This window comes from Cebus imitator, unplaced genomic scaffold (genome assembly GCF_001604975.1).
Source record: "Cebus imitator isolate Cc_AM_T3 unplaced genomic scaffold, Cebus_imitator-1.0 Scaffold249, whole genome shotgun sequence".
NCBI classification, from domain to species: Eukaryota; Metazoa; Chordata; class Mammalia; order Primates; family Cebidae; genus Cebus; species Cebus imitator.
The window spans coordinates 1,266,176-1,278,733 of NW_016107564.1; the positions used below are offsets into that span (position 1 = coordinate 1,266,176).

Sequence of the window (12,558 nt, forward strand, 5' to 3'; positions counted from 1 at the left end):
CTCTTTAACACTGTGCCAAGGCATGGATAAGACAGACTCCAAAGTTTCTTTTCCAGATTCCTAGGAGAGAGCTTAAGAAGCCTGAGGATGTATGAGATGGCTGAGGTCTGTGTATAAACCTGATTCGGAGCTGCCAGCTTCTTTCTGTCTGTTATTATCATCAGCCACATGTGTCTGCATGGTACACATGAGTCTAGGAAGACGCCGGGGCCTGGCAAGCAATGTTTGCTTTACAGCCAAGCACATCTGCTTCCTGCAGCCTTTCAAACCCTTTAGCTACTGACTGCTGGGCTGGTGGATTATCTCCCTTCAGACCTTCAGACCTGGTGCTGCCTGCATCCCCTTTCCAGGGAAGAAAGACTTCCTCTCCCTCTCTCTCTATCTCTCTCTCTCTCTCTTCCCCCCTGCTCTTTCTCCCCCTGCTACTTGCCAACCCCCTTCCTGCTTCTTCCTCTCTCCTCCCCTCCTTTCTTTTCCTCTTTTAATTTGGATTTTGTTCTCATTTTACAAAGATATAAAAACATAAGCATGCTGTTTTGAAAGCTTTTTCCTGAAACTTGTAGACCGGTTTCATTCTGTTCCAAAGTCCTATGCCTCTCTCTGACCGCCATGTTTTACCCTAAATTTGGTTCCCACTTTCCTTTGCTGCTTTTTATTCATGCAGAATTTTTACCAGGTCTTAGGCACTAGTGTGTGTTCTGACTATGTTCTGTTGTTTGTCATGCAAATAGGATTTCACATTGAACATGGTTTTAATTTGATAGATGCCCCCGTCGTTTGTCATGCAAGAAAGATCTCATCAGCAGAACATCCTTTTCCTTAGCCAAGTCTGGTAACTTATCACATTTCCCCAGTCATTCTAGTAACTTAGTCTTATTAAGGTTCAGGATTTGGGGGAATTAAAAGCACTTAGATTATAATTACTAAATTTATATGCCATAACATTTTCATATACCCATATGAATATGTCTCTTTCACAGACTTTTAAATTGTGAAAAATAGAAACCTGTGTGGGTGTTTTATATATTTAGATACACATATATACATACATATATTTATACACACAGATTCCATATATACAAAGTACATCTTTGCAATTTTCCTTTCTTTTGAGACAGGGTCTTGCTCTGTCATCTAGGTTGGAGTGCAGTAGCGCTATAGTGGCTCAATGCAACCTCTGTCTTCCAGACTCAAGGGATCCTCCCTTCTAAGCCTCCCAAGTAGTTGGGACTACAGGCACACACCACCAGGCCCAGCTAATTTTTGTATTTCTTTGTAGAAACAGATTTTTGCCATGTTGCCCAGGCTTGTTTTGAACTCTTGGCTTAAGCGATCTGCCTGGCTTGGCCTCCCACAGTGCTGGAATTACAGGCATGAACCACTGTGCCTGGCCTATGCATATATTTCAGTGCTATGCACCTGCAAATATTTTTCATTTTTATTTATATTCAGGAAAATAATAATTTTTTGCTTATAAAGAGATAGAAAGAAATTTAGTTCTTGGTGGGAGGTTTCAGATGCTGAGAGCATGATCAAGAGTAGAGGTTTGGCTTTTTAGAATGCTATTAGCTTGGATGGTAAAATTTAAGATGTAACACCTTAATAGTCTATGAACAGAGGTAATATATGATCCAGAGGAGCAGTAGAAATACAGATATGCTGAGGAAGCAGGAGATCAACCCAGTGGAGCAGGAGAGGGGTGCCTCATTATCTCAGGATAATTTATACAGGAAATGGCCATTTAAAGGGGATCCACAAAAATTGGGACATCTGTTTAGAAAAAAATAGTAAAACCAAGTTTGACTGAGAAAATGCATGATCAACTAAAAATTATAAGTTTATCTTATTTAGAAGTATAAGTTGCAAATGCAATCATAATCTAATTCTTAGAATAAGCAAAGAATGGATCAAGTAGACTTTACTGTTTCAAAGGTGAGCAAATAATTTTTGTTATACACATATGAGATCTGTATAAAATGTTCTTCACTTTCCAGTGTTACTGTAAGCATTACCTTAAGGAAAGTACTGTTTCCTTTTATAGCATTACCTTAAAGTACGTACTGTTTTCAAAAGTATTTAGCACTTCACTCATTTTTCAAAAGTCTCTTCTTAATCTTTTAACAATCACATTATTCTCCCTGGAGATACTTTTAGTTTATCTTTGTAGTTTGTATTTTCCTCAATTGCTGTCTGGTTTAACTCTTCCATCTTCTTATCAATCAACAATTTTATGAGAATTGGGGCTTTTTCCAAGATTATTTCATTACTTTCATCAATTTTATGAAATCTCTTGTAAAATTCTCAGTCCTTTTACAATTACTTTGTAATATATTCCTCAAGTTAGAAATACCATCTCTAAACAACAGATACATTTATAAGAGCAGACAATCATTGAGAGTTTAACCAATAAGATCTTGACACAATAGTTCAGGAAACACACTAATATTAGAATAAAGGTGTATGTGAGGAGTTACTCATTCTATATATGATTATTCCATTAATGAATTTTAAAAATTAGTTTGACTTTCGCTTTCTTAGAAATTACATGGCTGGGGAACAAGTATAGGAAGAATTGAATAAAATATGACTTTCTTGTTAAGAATATTTCTAAGAGTTGCATTATAGATTGGAAGCAAGAGGGAGGTGTTCAAGATTCAGAGATAAGGGAAATAGACCAGAAAGCAGAAAAATGGATCAATGGCTTATTCCACATTACCTGAATGACATTTAGACTTTCTGAAGTTTGTTCCTGCTGGGGGCTGATGTAGAGGTGACATTTTGAACTATAATAATGTGGTAGATTATGTTCCCTGGGAAATGCAATAGGTAAAGATTAGTGATGCAGCCTCATCAGAAGCCTCAACCAATCTTCTGGGGAGCACTAAGACTGGATGATCCTTCAGCATTGTCTCAAGTTAAGAATCAGAAATCCAAGTCTAGTTTCTACCCTTACATTGAGCAGTTATGAAGTGCAGACAGTCCAAGGAACAGGTTGTGACTTTGGGCAGATGCTGTATTTAGTGAAGGGAATCTCCATAGGATGCTGATGTGTGAGGCTGTCTTCTGGATTACTCCTCAGAGCTCAAAATAAAAATAATGGTAGTAATAACTCATATTTATTGAAAGCTTATTATGCATATGTGTAGTCACTATTCAAGGTACTTTACCTGAAGTTTTAAAAAATTGTTACAGAAAACTTATAAGAAAGGTGCAATTATTATCCCTACTTTAAAGATGAATGAATTACAGTTTCATTAGTAAGTGGAAGAACACTAACGTTACTGTTTATAGTTCAATGTTCTGTCCAAACACCACAAGCCAATCCTTCTTCCCAAAGCCAACTACATGAGCTACCCTTCTTCAAAATTACAAGTCTTCTTACATAGCATTGCCACTACCCTCCTTTTCTTTTACAGCACATTTCATTTTTATTCTTTATTTTTTTTTGTAACAGCTTGTGCTTTATTATATATGCAACCTTGCCATGCCTGCCAGTTAACTCCCCTCCAGCCAATGTTATCCTCATGATATCAGCTCCCTCTTGGGGCCACTGAGCTGCCTCCTTTTCCCTCTGGGCTAGTGTAGTGGTGCCCCTCAAGCAGGCAATGGGCAGAGGGAGATACACAATTAATCATCGCAGTTCTCTTAAAAGTATTAACACTTAAATAAACTTTGGGGAGTTGCAAAGGATATTCAAGATGGGATGCAGTGGGAGGTTACATGTCATCCAAGGTACAGGCTGCAATGAGCTACAGCTGGTCTACCGTGGGCCTCAGAAGGTGAAGAGGGAGTGTATTCTGGGGTTTAGTGTGGGTAGGGAATACCCTCCCCAAGCTTATTCTGGTGGGCAATGTTCTTCACATCTAGGAGAGCCTGGTGGTGGACATAGGCCTGATGGTAGTAACACCAGGTCGACAGGTGGACGTAGCTGAGAACCAGCAGATGTCCAGAGTTTCCGTGGTGTTGGAAAATGTGAGCATTGATGTAACAACCACAGTAGACCTGATGGCAAGAGAGACATACTCATTTCTCTTGGATTGTTCCATAGTCCCCACAAGGTTGGGTCACGTCCAGGCCTGCTGCAGGTATGGGCATACTGTCACCAAATGGGGACACCAGGGCATTGGTGCCACAGCATAAAATATGGCCTGATCAGTGAGACCCATAGATCCCTGCATCAGCATCGGATCAGCCATGTCCTGACCTTCAGCTGCCTCTCCTAGTAGGTTCTCTTATCCTGGGGCCTGAGATTCGCTGCCTAGCTCCAAGGTCCTGAGACTGCCGATCAGTGCACTGGGAGATATCTGAGGTGTAGAACCCTGCCCAGGTGAAGATGGCGGGGGAGGTCTAGCGGTCTGTGCTCAAGGCTAGCGGAGTTTGGATCAGCTCGGTGCTCCCTAGAACTTCCTCTGACGTAGTGTGGCCCAGTGTGGCTCCCTCCATGGCTGCCTCTGAGGTGGTCTGAGCCAGTGTAGCTCCTCCTACAGCCTCTTCTGAGGTAGTCTGGCCCAGCGCAGCTCCCCCAACGGCATCCTCTGAGGTGGTCTGGTCCAGAATGGCTCCTCCCATGGCCTCCTCTGAGATAGTCTGGCCCAGCGCAGCTCCCCCAACGGCATCCTCTAAGGTGGTCTGGTCCAGAATAGCTCCTCCCATGGCCTCCTCTGAGATAGTCTGGCCCAGCGTGGCTCCCCCAACGGCATCCTCTGAGGTGGTCTGGTCCAGAATGGCTCCTCCCATGGCCTCCTCTGAGGTGGTATAGCCCAGCATGGCTCCCCCAACGGCATCCTCTGAGGTGGTCTGGCCCAGCATGGCTCCCCCAACGGCTGCCTTGGAGATGGTCTGGGCGAGCATGGCTCCCCCAACAGCTGCCTCTGAGGACTGGTCCTGAGTGAGTGCCACTACAGCTATCTCTGACTTAGTCTGGCCTAGAGTGGACTCTTCCACAGATGATGCTGAGATGACCTTCCCCATGCCTGCTTCCAAAACCTTCTTTTCTCATGTGGTCATCCACTCAGCTAACCTAGGTTTGGCTGGTTGCAGTGCCTCCTTGGTGACCAACTTAGAACTGGAGAATCCCTCTTTGTCTTCTACCTTCATGACCCGTAAGCTGGGCCAGTATCTGTGATGGACTTGGATGGTCTCAGTGATTGAGGCCAGGAACCCTGATAGTGGGCGCCGTGGCAGGGTCAGCAGGGCTGCAGGTCTCCAAGGAGGGAGAAGTGCAGGCAGCCGTGGACTCTGAGATGGATGTCAGGTTATAGCCACCCTCTAAGATAAGGATAATGTGGCCACTGGCAAGGCCCATCAGCAGGTGGGTGAGGTGGGCATAACCTTCAGGTAACACCTGGCAGCTCCCCTGCAGGTCCCCCTGTGCAGCGTCAAAGCCAGCTGAGACCAACGCCAGTTCTGGGTTAAACTCGTAGAGAGTGGGAAGCACCAGGTAATGGCAGGCAGCTAGGCAGTCAACATCACCTAGGAGGGCCCATTCCATGCCACATTGATGGTGAAGCCTGTGCCCGCAGCCCGGCCGATCTGGCTGCTGGCACCCTCATCTCTCATGGGGAAGAAGGTGCTATGGTCATAGCGGTGCAGGGACACATATAGCACACTGGGGTCATCCTCAAACATGTGCTGACTTCCATTACAGTGGTGGACATCCCAATCCACAATCAGGATCTGCAGGGTACGCCCACAGATAGCCTGGCATGGCTAGCAGCCACAGCCACAGAGTTGAAAAAGCAAAACCACAAGCTGCGTCCTGCTCCGCATGGTGTCCTGGGGTATGCACCACAGCAGCACCATTCAGAACTTCTCCTGAGAGCACAGCTTCCACCAGGCGGCAGGCAGTGCCAATGGCAAGCTGTGCACAGCTGAAGGTGCTGGGGCAGATGTAGATAGAGTCAAAGTTGGAACTCTCACGGTGCAGCTCCTGGGTTTTCATCTTCTCTGTGGCCTGGAGATGCACTACATACTCAGTACTGTGGCAAATGAACAGCTCAGCGTCTGTGGCGGGACGCCGTGGCAGGGTGAGGCAGCACCCAGCAAGCCCCAGCTCCTCCAGGCAGCACATGATCCTCACGATGCGCCAGGGTACCTTGGGGTGGTGGCTGTCCCACAAGTTGCAGTGATTCATCATACTTTGGTCAGAGACCAGCCCTGTGTGAGACTGTAGCACCGGCCATGTCAGGATTGGGAGCAAGGGCTCCCAGATTCATCCTCCTCGCTCTCCTCTACATTGTCCTCCTCCACGTTGTCCCCCTCCACGGTCTCAGTTGATCTCACAAGAACCTCCCAGAAGGGCTCAAGGGCTTCCAGAGCACAGGAGACGGAAGCCTGGGCACTCCGGCAGTGGGCACCAGAGGACTCCAGTATGCGGCAAGGGTCTCCCAGAAGGGTGTCGAGCAAAGCACTGATGCCTTCAGCCAGGGTGCGGAGGTTGTAGCCACCCTCCAAAAACAGGGTCAGCTTGCCCCCTGCCAGATCCATGAGCAGGTGGGTTAGCTGGGTGAACCGTGCTGGAGTGGCGGCCATCTCACCCTTGGGGTCCTCTTGCAGGGTATCAAATCCAGCAGCCACCAGGACCAGCTGAGGCTGGAACTCAAGGATGACCAGCAGCAGGATGTGAAGGAAAGCAACAATATAGTCAGCATCCGTCATTCCCACCTGGTTCCAAGGCATATTGGTGGTATATCCTTGGCCTTGGCCAAAACCTGTGGTGGACCAGTTAGAGGCCTTCAGGTGGGGCCAGAACCTACCCTGCTCGTAGTGGTGGATGAAGAAATAGAGGACACTGGGGTCCTGGTTGAAGGTGAACTGTGTTTCTTGACTGTGGTGCACATCCCAGTCCACCATAAAGACCCTCCAGATGTGGTGTTTCTGTTGAGCACAGCGGGCTGCCACAGCCACGTGACAATATGCAACAGCCATCCATAAGACTATGCTGGGCATGATGTCCAGAAAGCCTAATGATGCCATGCCATTCCAGATTTCAGCCCCCAGGACCACATCCACCAGCCTGAGGACAGAGCCAGAGGCCAGGCAGGCATAGGAGTATGAGTTCGGATGAAAATAAACTGAGTCACAGGTGTCTGCTAGGACGCGGAGTTCTCCCTCATTCATGTACTGTGTTGTTTCCATTAGATCAATATATTCTAGGCTGATAGATACATATCAATATATCTATCAGTATATTCAACATCAGCTCTTCCTTTTTAGTAAACAAGGCCTGAAAGGACACAAAGCGATCTAGGAGGCTCTCCTGGATCAGTTGCTCCTTGATGTCATGGAGCTGCTCAGGGCATTCCCAGAAGCTATCATCCCAAAGACAATGAAATACATTTAGCTGCTCATCCAACACTAAGCCAGTGCCAGCCAGTGCTTCAGTCTCAAGTTTCAGATCCATCCCTTGCAGTCCCATGAAGAGATCTTCTTCAATTGCTTGGCCGAGCTTCTTCATTTTGCCTTTCTTCTTTACCTGCGCTAGATGAGGGATGGAGCAGGTAACTGCTCCCTTTTTAATGTTTGGCTTCAAAGTGACACTGGGGGTTCTGCCTACTTCTTCACTGCCTGGTTGTGGTGGAATCCTGGCCGGTTGAGGTCATAGTTGAGGAGGCTTTACCCCTGTCTTGGTTTGGGTGCAACCCCTTTCTCCTTATTATTTCTTATAAGGAAGAAATAACTATTGTTCCACATTACAGAGGGGAAGAATAAATTTTATATATTCACTCATTTGCTACATCAAAAAGTAGCTAACCGGCATTATTATATTTTAGAAATGGTACAAGGTTGGGGGAAGTCAGTAATAAATAAGTCAGACAACAGATGTTAGGTGACTTTCCCTTAAAGTCATAGACTTAGTGATGGGCAAAATCAGGGCTGACACTGGGACCATGTGATTCCAGAATCTTTGTCCTACATGACCTGAATCTTGGGTCTTTATTACAACCTTCTCTTGCTTGAATACAAAGGAAGAAAATGTTTCATACAAATTTCCCTGGGAGCCCCCAGTCCTACACTGAAGACCCTAAAGGAGAGGTGACTTACTCATCAGCTTTCCTGACCTGATGCTTGTCTTCTTACTTTAATGCTTAACACATTTCCATTTGATGCTTTTAATGGTCAGCCAACAAAAGTAACAACAAAAAAACAAAGGTCAACTGAAAATTATCTTGTTTATAATTAGCCTAAAATACTATGATTTGGGATTTTGGATAGACAATTTCAGTGCAACACCTGCTCCCAGGCGGGAGAGTGAACCAAAATATCTTTAGTAGTTCTATCCCACCCTATGTGAGTGTTCTCTCTTTCAGAAAGTAGAGGACTCACTGAAATACTGAAATGGAAAAAATTCCAAAGTTGAATATAGGTGACAGAGGTTTTTAAAAAACCTAAAGCAATTTAATACAGAATTTTTGCCTAAAGAATGGATTTGCATAGGTAATTTATGTTCTAAGTGGATGCCCAAAAAGTGAAGATTTTTCTTCTTTCCTTTTTGAGGCCCTGGGCCTTTTTTTTTTTTTTTTTTTTTTTTTTTTTTTTTTTTTTTGGTTCATGTAAGTCAAGTGGTTCTACAAGTAGTTTCCTTAATCTCTGTGAATACATTTTAGTTATGACAGTTGTATAAATCTTCCTTCCTCAACCATCTGAGCTAAATATTAATAAACTATCAATACTTATATACAAAATGCAAGAATATAGACATCCTGGAACAGGAAGAAAGGAAATAATCACTAATCCAATATTGCGTATAATTATGAATCTATCACCATTTATAAATGCCTTGTTTTAATGCCTTATATCAATTCCTTCCACATATATCACACAATTCTAAAAGAGTCATGGAAAGGATGAGATCTACCATTTATTTTTGTTGGGTTCCACTGTGTTCCAAAAGCCGTACAAAGTATCTTATATAAATTATTTTATTTACTCTTTTCAATCTAAAATCAAGTTCATGTTGCCCAAGAACACTGAGATTTTAGTGGCAGAACCAGAATTCGAATACAGGTGTGTGTGTGACTAAAGATTGCTATTTTTGGCTGGGCATGGTAACTCATGCCTGTAATCCTAGCACTTTGGGAGACTGAGGTCGGTAGATCACCTGAGGTCTGGAGTTCGAGATCAGCCTGGCCAACATGGTGAAATCCCATCTCTACTAAAAACACAAAAAATTAGCCAGGCATAGTGGCAGGAGCCTGTAATACCAGCTATTTGGGAGGCTGAGGCAGAAGAATCACTTGAACCAGGGAGGCGAAGGTTGCAGTGAGCAGAGATGGTGCCATTGCACTCCAGCCCAGCAACAAGAGTGAAACTAATATTGCCTCAAAAAAATAAAAATAAATAAAAATAAAGATTGCCATTGCCATTAATCACACTGGCTCACCATACTCTTTGTAAGTATACAGATAGCTAAAACATTGCTATTAATATATATGTCTCCATATATTCTTGAGCAAGGAAGAGAGTTCTCAAAGGCACTTTGGCTTCTCAGACTCATACATTACCTGGCGTTGAACTTGGTTCTATGGGAATGAACAGGTAAAATAAATATAGATTCTGCCTGAAAGTGATTTATGATTTGTGAGGAAATAGTACTTTGCCATTTACAGTGCTATGGCTTAAATTGCCAAATTTCATCATCCCAACTACCTGGTGAGGTAGAAAAGAGTAGGAATTGATTAATCTATTTTGAAGTTCCAGTTTCTTCATCTCTAAAATGGATTTTCATTTGATACAGTATCTGATACAGGATTGCCAAGTGTTATAGTAAACAGAATAATTTATTTCTTAACAATGTCATCTCATGTGTATATTTGCAAATATTATTATCAAGAAGTTAAAATTACAAAGAAAAATTATAGCTAAAGTGCTATTTGGGTTGAAGGAAAGTTAAGGAAGGAAAGGATGAAGGAACCATACAAAATTGTATTACAAGTCTTCCATGTTTAAAGCATTTTATTTATTCTGGTTTTACAGAGAGAAAAAAGCAAAGAGAAGTAAACCATTTTGCTCAAGATTCCATAGTTAGTTAGCGATACAGCAAGGAATGAAATTCAAACTTTTTTAACCCTTAATCCTGGATTCATTCTACCATATGACATGGCTATCCCCAGAAAAGTGTATTTATTGGAAGAGGAGCTTATTTCTTTGACTCAGTGAGTACTGCAGTGTCAGCTCTTAGGATAAAGACTAAATTTCTCTTTCTTTTTGTAAATGTGTGTAATCGTGTAGATTGATGATAAGCAGTAGTGAATATCAATGGATCAGTTTTCTGTAATTATAAAAACTTTGGTCCCTTTTAGGTTCTGCTAATATTATTTATTGGATCAGATTATATGGAATAGAATAGAGTCGATAGAATAGACTCAGTTGAATTGAATATTTTCTACGGACTAGAAAATAAGGACAACTGTCTTAGCAGAGATGCTGTATATTTTCTTGCTAAATATAAATATTAACAAAGAAAAACCACTTTCTTTCATTCTGGAAATCAGTGTTTGCCAGACAAAAGCTTTCATACAAATCAAAGAATAGGTTTATTTATAGGTAAAAATGGAATGTTCACGAAAGTGAAGCATGGAAGTTGTAGTAGCCTCAAATACCATTTAAGGAATATTCCTGACTTTCTTCTTTTTACACCCATGGCAGAATAGAACTTCTGATGCCTTTAAAATTTAGGCGAGGCTGGGTGAATATTTCTAACCAAGATTGTGAGAAAACGTGGCAAGAGACAAGCTCTTAATCACTGGGTTGAGACCCTCCAGTTTTCTCCTTCTTTGTCTTATGTTTACTGCCAATGTTTGAGACAGTGTCTGCTCCATCAGACCAGATTTCTGAGTGGCAGAAAAAGCCATTTTTCAATGTGAAAAGCTCCCACCTTTTGCCCCTCCCTCTGCTGACCTGCTCAGACATGTAGCATGAAAAAGAACTGTATGCTTGTTATTTTGAGCATTGAGATTGTGGGGTCATTTTTTTCTTGCAATCTATCCTAGTCTTCTGACTAATATTAGAGTAGTCATGGAATATATTCAGAGCAAATGTTGATATTCTTTCCCACATTCCTCTTTAACATCAGCCTTTCTTATGCATTTTTTTTTAAGAATGCTTCTTGAACTCACAAATAGCAATCTTTGCAGCTGGAGAGTATCCTCTGGTTTTTTTTTTTTTTTTTNTTTTTTTTTTTTTTTTTTTTTTTTTTTTTTTCTCATATAGACTTTATATCTATCTAACATCTTGTCTCATTACGTGGTGAAGCCAAATAATTCAAAACTATTTCCAGAAGTTTCTCTTTCCCTCACTTCTAAATACAATCAGATTTCAAATTCTGTCTGTTGTGTGTCATACATCCCCTACTGGCAGATCTTATTTTGTCCATCACATCAGACATTTCTTTAATTTATGCATTAGTCATGACAGTATTCTCTAAATAGTCTTTCTACCTGCAGTATCTTCACTAATATTAGTCTCTTCACCAATGTAGTTGTGATGCAAAATTGGCAATTAGCATCAGATACACTGTAGAAAACACATATATATGTGCTTGTGTCTGGGTATGTTTATTGTATATATTTATTTCTCTGCACATGTTTATACATTTTTGTGTTAACTAATTAATTAATGGTACGCATTTTTTATTTTATTTTATTTTTTGAGATAGGGTCTGTCTCACCTAGTGGCGCATCAGCACACTGCAACATCTGCCTCCCAGACTCAAGCTCTCTTCCCACCTCAACCTCCAGAGTAGCTGGGACTACGGGAGCACACCATTATGCCTGGCTAATATATATATATATATGTATATATATATTTTGCAGAGGTAGGGTTTCACCACGTTGCCCAGGTTGGCCTGAAACTCCTGGGCTCAAGCAATCCGCCAACCTCAGCCTCCAAAAATGCTGGGACTAAAAGCGTGAAGCAGCACACCCAGACAACAGTATGCATTTCATTTCATATGTGGGATCTCTTATGTGGCTAATGTTACAATAAAGTATTTTGTGTGTGCATGTATGAAAGACCTGAGGAGTTTCAGACAGATGATACAAGACTACTCAGATAGACTATTCAGATAATTTGACATGTGAATAAAACTGAATAAATATTCTAATACCCAGAATAAATGAACCAAGAAAATTGAAGACTATATAGGACTTTACCTGGACAAGAGGTATTTCCACTTGAAGTGATAATCTGTGCCTTTGAAAACTGAACAACTTCATTGATTGTTCTCTGGAAAAAAAAAGGAAAAAAAATCTGAAAAAGTTTTCCCATAATGCATGGAAGTAATTAATTCTGTCTTATTTTCTATTTTTTATTGTCAAACATTCTCTTTGCCTGTGGTTTTTTAAAATGTGGCTGTTAGATGCTCAAATATATGTTGACTACATTACGCTCCACAGTTAACCTCAATTCATTCATTACTGTTCAATTGGGAATTTTTCTGAAAAAGAATTCTACTTGGTTTCAGTGTAATGTGTCACAGTGAAAATTGCAAAGAGTCAGAAATATCAGGACATAGAATCTCATGAAGTTTATCCTGGCTGACCATACATAAAAGAATGC

General features: G+C 41.9%; 1 pseudogene; it reads right to left on the reverse strand.

The window, feature by feature from the left end:
* Positions 1-3,804: 3,804 nt before the first annotated feature.
* On the reverse strand, positions 3,805-7,625 carry LOC108282717 (annotated as a pseudogene).
* Between the last annotated feature and the right edge of the window lie 4,933 nt (positions 7,626-12,558).